The sequence below is a fragment of the Calidris pugnax genome, unplaced genomic scaffold, assembly GCF_001431845.1.
Source record: "Calidris pugnax isolate Ruff unplaced genomic scaffold, ASM143184v1 scaffold324, whole genome shotgun sequence".
Lineage (NCBI taxonomy): Eukaryota > Metazoa > Chordata > Aves > Charadriiformes > Scolopacidae > Calidris > Calidris pugnax.
In genome coordinates, this window is record NW_015091153.1 from 586,560 (window position 1) to 593,905 (window position 7,346).

A 7,346-nucleotide genomic window follows, 5' to 3' on the forward strand; every position below is an offset into this window, starting at 1 on the left:
ATTCCCCCCCCCCCCCGGTTCTCGGCCTCTGCCTTAGAGTCTGCTCAAGGGGTAAAAGGAATTCTGTGTTGAGTACTGGGAGGTGGCAGCGATGGATGGAAGGGGAATTAGTGCAATGGAGAAGACAATTTTGCTTGTGCTTGACTTCGTTGGACACGAAGAGGTAGTGATACAGTTATTTAAGCAAATCTGTGCCCTACGGGAGAGAAATCCCTAGCATTATTCCATCAGAGAGCAGAGATGGCTACAACACGGATTTTTCTGCTCAGAGTTCCGCGTTCTGTGGACTCACAATTTTGCAAGGAAGAAAGGAAGAGAGAAAAAGAGAAAGAGGGAAAAAAAAAAAAGAGGGAAAGAGAGAGAGAGAGAGAGAGAAAGAGAGAAAGAAAAAGATAAAGAAAGAGAGAAAGAAAGAAGAAAAGAAAGAGAGAGAGAAAGAGAGAGAGAGAGAAAGAGAGACAGAGAGAGAGAGAGAGAGAGAGAGAGAGAGAGAGAGAGAGAGAGAGAGAGAGAGAGAGAGAGAGAGAGAGAGAGAGAGAGAGAGAGAGAGAGAGAGAGAGAGAGAGAGAGAGAGAGAGAGAGAGAGAGAGAGAGAGAGAGAGAGAGAGAGAGAGAGAGAGAGAGAGAGAGAGAGAGAGAGAGAGAGAGAGAGAGAGAGAGAGAGAGAGAGAGAGAGAGAGAGAGAGAGAGAGAGAGAGAGAGAGAGAGAGAGAGAGAGAGAGAGAGAGAGAGAGAGAGAGAGAGAGAGAGAGAGAGAGAGAGAGAGAGAGAGAGAGAGAGAGAAAGAGAGAAAGAAAGAAAGAGAGAAAGAGAGAAAGAGAGAGAAATCACACAGGAGGGATTCGATGAGAGTCCGATTATTGGACAGGTTTTTAATTCATAATTTATCTGCTCTCGATACATGAGGTATTTTAAAGCTAGTACCTTATTAACGGAGATCTCCGGCTACATTAATTTACATATATATTCATTCCAACCCAATAAGGCACCAACAAAACACTCAACCCCCATCCTCGGTGAAGAAAAAGAGGCGAATATAATTTATTTTATTTTTTTTTTATTCTGCAGGGGAGTGAAGGAGCCGCGCTGCTCGCAGAGGGCAGAGAGGAAAGCAACTTCTTTAAAAGAGATTTTTTTGGTGCCCCAATCCCGCTCCCACCGACACTAAGAGATGGATGTGGGGGCAGATTTTATAGGCGAAGGGCCGGGAGTGCATATGGAAAGGCAGGTATATACATTAGCTCCATAGGTAGATGGAGAGGGGTGGACACGGGCATTTTCCACCTCCTGCTCCTCCGCCGGCAGCATTTATCTTCCAAAAGCTGCATAAGACGTTTGGAAAATGTCACCCCGTGAAACAGCTGAAGGATTTTGCTTCATTTTCTTCTGATTAATGCGGGGATGGAAGAGAGAGCCCAGCGCCGTCGCGCCCTCAACTGCGAATAATTGAAGTTTATCCCCATAAACTGTTGAGATTCGCCTTTGATCAATGGTTATCGGAGGGAAATACATCTAGGTGCTAGCTGCTGTGGAGAAAAAAAAAAATTAAAAAAATTTAAAAAAATAAAAAAGGGGACATGCGGGAGCCAAAGATTTAAAGTGCAATACTTGGAAATGATTTCCTGAGTATTTAAGGATTAAATACCGCGCATGCAAACGTGTGTGCGGTTTTAATAAGGCTGGGGGGGGATTAGCCGCCCACCTTCTATCCTGAACTCTGCATTTCGGGGCTATTTTCCTAATAAATGAGTTACCCGACAGAAACCACATTTTCCCCCGCCACAATTTCCGACTTTTTACACGGTTTTGCACATTTTAGTGGCGCTGCTAAAGTTATCAAGAGGGAATGTCTGGCGAATAAAGGAATTTTTTTTTAAAGGTTTGGGTGTGTTTTATATGTCTTCCTTTGTGTTTAAATAAGTATTTTTAGAGGTTTGGAAGGAGAGGGAAAAAGAGAGGGAGGCTGTGGAATAGAAATAGGTGTTGGTTAACGAGCTCCTCTGGGTTTCCTGTCTCCTCTGGGCTGAATTTCGCAGCGGAGCGAGTGGAACACGCTGGGAAGTTTGACTTGAATTCCCCTAAACCTCGCTTTTTTTCGCAGGCTTCACAGCAAATCCCTGCAACTGAGTTGGACAGGGCGGGGAAAGAAAATAAATAAATGGATAGAAACACAAGGGCATCGCTCTTCTCCCGACCTCAGCTGCGGAGAAGGTGGGGAAAGCCCCGTGGTTGATGAGAAAAGAAAATTAAGTGGGAAGGCCCATTGGCAAAGCGTTACTTATATTGGTTATTCTTACGCCCAACTCTTCTTAACGCCTCTTCGGCATCGCTTCTATTTGAACCGACACCCGCCGCACATTTTTACCCCAGACAGTCCCAGCCTTGCCTGCGGTTGGGAAGCATAGTTCAATCCGCTTTTATCTTGATTAAGTCCACATGATTTTGAACTTGCAGCTCAGGTCTAGAGAGATCTAAGTCATTTTTTTCCCCCCTCCCTTTGAATTGTTCGCAGCTTATATAGTTCTCTTTCGCAGCCTGGCCTCCAGCCAATTAAATTTATCTTTGCCATTTGGGGACAATAATATTTTCCAAGCGCTTCCCACTTGTAGCTATTGTCTCTCCCTTCAGATTTCCTGTACGCATACGCGGTGTCTAGTAATCTGTTTACTGGCCTGAGTTTCCTCTTTTTCTCTTCGATTATTTCTTTTTTTTTTTTTTTTAAAGTCCATCTGAGGAAGTAATTGTAGTCCCGTCGTAGAAGGGAGGGAAAAATCACTTTGAGAACATCTGATAGGCCAAAGTCATTAGACATCAGAAGTTTTGGAGCCCGTTTAGCAAAAAGCAAAGCCCTTTTCTGCAGCTGCCGGGAGATGCAGCTGCTAAAGGAGTGCTTTTTGGTGAGCACAGGTTGGCCACGCAGGTTGGAAAAATTCATTTCCCCCCTCTCCCCCCCCAAAAAAAGCAAACTCTGATCAACTGGCTGAAATAGGGAAAAGTTGAGGGTCTAAATAATGCATCTTGAGGTACCTTGAAAGCACAGCCAGTGGGTAACGTGGTAAGCCAGGTTGGTATAAAATCTATTTTTTTCTATTTTTTTTTCTTTTCTCCCCCCTCTTCCTTCCCCCCTTTCCCACACAACCCCCCGATTCAGTAGTTTCCCTACTGTAGGGGCTCGGACAAAGGCTTCTTTATGGCAATATTTACAGAAAAGGTTTTCACCGAAGTTGGGAGGTTGTGAACGAATTTACATCGCCTTGAGAAAACTCCAGCTTCGGGGGGAAAGGAGAAAAAAATAATATCTTCTCTCCCAATGGGCGAAAAAAAGAAAAAGAAAAAAAAAAGAGCAATGATTTATTGAGAAGAGTTCAAGTACAGGATTAACCTAAATCAAAATATAACTTCAGATGTTTACACAGATCAGCTAAAGCCAACTTTCACAACTCCGAGGTTTTGATTTTGGTACAACTGCTACGATGTTTTTTGGTCACGAAATGCCTCTAACATCCCCTTAAAATTCATGTTAGTAACGCAAAACACATCTTACAAGCCTTGAGCTTATTTGCCTGCTGAAAACGCTGTTAAATGTGTTAAGTGTTTGCATTATATCAGGCAAATGAGTGCGGAGTCCGGAGCAAAGTGGGGGGTGGCTTGGGCAGGGGTGGCTTGGAATTATTTTTTCTTTGAATTTTGCTGTTTCTACTGGACAATTTGGGTAGAAAGAAGTCTCGGGTGAAGATGCCGGGATAAAGCTGGGCATTTATATATATTTAATTGCAGAAGAGGCACAAGGAGCGATGAGCTCGGTGCTGCCGCCTCCTTTTCCTCCCCTCTGCCTGAGAAATAACCAAATAAAGGGGAGGAAAAATCTTCTAGAAGGGGCATTTTCATCTTCTACACACAGTCATATCAAAATCAACAAAATCAGACCTTTCCTCCCCCCTTCTCAAGTTCCCCATGACATTTTTTTTCCTTCCTTTAAAGAGCACAAACACAGCTTTTCTTTAATTTCCCCCCTCCCCACGCTCCAACCTTCTCCCATTCTCTAGGAAATGAAGCAGGTTTCAAAAATAAATGAAGAGGTAGAAAAGCTCTGGAAGCTTTAAGGCTATGCCTTAAAGTTATTTGCCTTTTTTTTTTTTTTTTAAGGGCAACCAAAAGGAATGCGAGCCGCCAGCCCTCATTCCGTTTTATGGTGGTCACTTTGGTGGTCAAATTCAAGTGCTGTGACTCCACAGCTGCCTCTTCTCCCCTTCCTTGCAGGAAGCAGGCAAATCCCATCCTTTAAACTGGGTTTAAAAACCAAAACGACACCAGGGCTGGGTTTAGATGTATTTACCTACCAAGAGCAATAAATTATTCCCGCACCTAGAGGAGAGACGGCGGGTTTTATGCCACACGGGTTTTTGTTGTCTGCTGTTGTGTTAGGGGGGGCTTTTTCTTTTTCTTTTTTTTTTTTATTTGGAGGTGTATGTGCTTTGTTTGGGGTTTAAAAAGCTCTTTGGATGTTGGAGGTTTTTTTCAACACCACGCTCTAATTCCTCCCCTGGATGCCAAACTCAGCGCCTACAGCCTCTATGGAATCTGGGTTGGAATGGATATACCAAAAATTGGGTATTTTAGAGCCTTTCCCCCTTTTAATCGGAGGGAGAAGATCCTCCACGCAGGTTGCAAACAGGAGGGAATTGGGGGGAAAAAAATAATTACGCTCATAAACAATAGCTTAACATTATTAGTTTGTAGTTAGTATTAATATTGGTCCATAAAAAGCCAAGTTAAAAGATCGCTGACACTTTAATTAAAAGTTTTGCCCAAAACGACGTCCAAGTCATAAAATAGGGCAGATTACAAACCTGAAGAGATCCATCTCTGCAGCCAGAGCTCTTGCCCCTGTATGTACATAAATATATATATATATATTCATCAGCCAAAGGGTGCATTAGAGAGGAAAACACAGCTCATTTTGGGATTACAGAGATATTTATATGTGTGTATATCTCTATCTCCACACACACGCATTGAGAGAGACTCACATGCCCCGATCCCTTATAAAAAGGGTTTTATGAGAACGGCTTTTTAAATAGAAAATACAAAGCTGGAGAAGGCAGGGAGGGGGAGACCCCGGGAATTAATGAGAATTAATGATCGGGGGTGCGTTGTTGCGTTGGGAGGATGAGGAAGGCTCCAAGTGAGGAAGAGCCCTCAACCTTATCGTGTGAAGCCGCCATGTTTCTCTTCAAGATTTTCCTAATAAATCCATAAAAACCCGGGCACAGCGCCTGATAAACATTAGAGTTTGGAAAGCTCTACTGAAAAATACCCGCTGTATTTTTTTTTGCTGAAATCCTTTGCTTTCTCCTCGGCTTCCAGGTACGGACTTGCGAGGCTGTTTTCTTCCATGAAAATAAACTTACCCCCCCGCCCTTTTTTCTTTTTTTTTATTTTATTTTTTTTTCCTAAAAATCTTACGTTGCTACAGAATTGCAGGATAATTATATTTTTAGCAGAGGCTCCGTCCTCTTGCTCGAGGTGCGTTTTCTTCCCCATTTCTCTACGTCTCGCCCAGGAATGAAGCAACCCCCCCTGATTAAAATGCAAACAGCAGGTTGGGGGGGGGGGGGGGGGTGGAATCTTAATAATATTTAAACAGAGCCCCCCCTGATTAAAATGCAAACAGCAGGTTGGGGGGGGGGTGGGGTGTTGGACATTAAATAAAATTAAATAGAGGAGAGCGAAGTGCAAAAGGAGGTGCCCAGGGATGCTCAGCACCAAGGGGGACATCCCCGAGCTGGGCTGGGACCTTCTGATGCTCCTTCTTGGTGAATTGGTTATTTTCGGGTGAATTTAGGCATTTTTATTTATATTTTTTTTCCGGGGAGCAAAGCAAAAAAACGGCAGCCGTCGATTTTTTTTCTTTTTTCTGCTCCTAAAGGCTCAGTGCTGGAAGTGCTGAGCTTTGCCTTATTTTTCCCCTTCTTGCTGTTCGAATTTACTGCAACTCGATTTGCCAAGATTCCCCTCTCCCAAAGCGTCTCCCTCTTTCCTTTTTTGTTGGGAAAATTCAGCCCCTCACCCAACACACCCCACGCTGGAGCTCAATTCGGGTTTATGTGCGGATAATTCAATATTTTTATTTGTTTTTCCTTTTGCTGGGCGTTTTAAAAGGGATCATTTCAGGGGAAAAAATTGCTTAAGTAGCATCCTGTAAAGAAAAGGATAAAAAAATGGGGGATGAGCTGCAATATTTTCATAAATAGGTGGAAGCGGCCGCCTCTGCTCGGCAGGGAAATATTTTCCACCTCAAACAGACGATTTCTAATCCAGGTGAAAACCCGATTAGCGCCCAATTGTTGCAGGCGATTTTGCTCCTTCGAGACTATTTGAAGGCGGCGGGAGAACCCCTCGGAACCTGGTAGCGCGGAAGTTACGCGTCTTTCAGGTGCACCTTTCCAGAGGGTTTGCAGAAGAGATTTTTAAATTTGTTTTCTCCCCATATAATTTTGAATAATTCTTTGCAAAACTCGGAAAATATCTGGCAGCACTTCGATATAGCTGGAGTGTTTTTTCGTAGGAAAATGCGGAAAGACAGAGAAAGAGGAGGCTCCCGGGGCACGGGGTAGAAGACAAATGACTTTAATAAGAATATCTTTTTTTAATTCAGCTGGAAGAATAAATGATGAGAGTATTGCTGAAAGTACATTCATTGATTGACAATAAACAATTGCATTAAATATTCAATATGCCCACTCTTACGTAATAAATATTTAACCGAACATTAAAGGAGGTTTTCGAATATTTATTAGACACTGACTTAATTCATTTGTTCTATTCCCTGATATATCGCTAATTCGATATCAAAAGTCATTAAGGCAGGCCTGCTTTAACTTTCCAGTTGGAAACTTTACACGATCCCCCCGCACACTGTCATTGCCTAAATGGTATATTCTCCATAAAGCATGCCAACTGGGTTGATGTATAGTGGACGTGCACACAGAGATCAACATAATTAGCGTATGTTAGAAGCTTGTTAATTAGCACCGACCCCCTCACTCCCAGATAGAGAGAGAGATAGAGATTTACTTCTAATTTCGGCAGCCCAGCTGTAGGAAGAGCTGGGCATTCCCGCCTGCAGGAAGGTTTGGAGAAATCTTGGAAAACTTACTTCTGCATCTCCAGCGATTTTATTGAGCTACCTACAGCCTATTCTAAGGATAGAAATAGCCGTGATAATAAATTATAATAATCAGCGTAATTAAAATATGCTTAAAAAAAAAAAAGGGTGGAAAAACACCGCTCGAGCTCCCTAAGACCCTCCCTCTCTCCCCCCCCTCCCCTCCACCTCCCCAGCC

The 7,346-nt window shown here is 43.2% G+C and overlaps 1 long non-coding RNA gene across 1 annotated transcript in view; it reads right to left on the bottom strand.

Moving 5' to 3' along the window:
- Nucleotides 1–1,299: 1,299 nt before the first annotated feature.
- LOC106898193 overlaps nucleotides 1,300–7,346 on the bottom strand; it is a 7,708-nt gene continuing 1,661 nt past the window's right edge. Inside the window, exon 3 of the long non-coding RNA XR_001413894.1 lies at nucleotides 1,300–1,526. This is a non-coding gene — a long non-coding RNA (uncharacterized LOC106898193). The remainder of the gene's footprint in view (nucleotides 1,527–7,346) is intronic.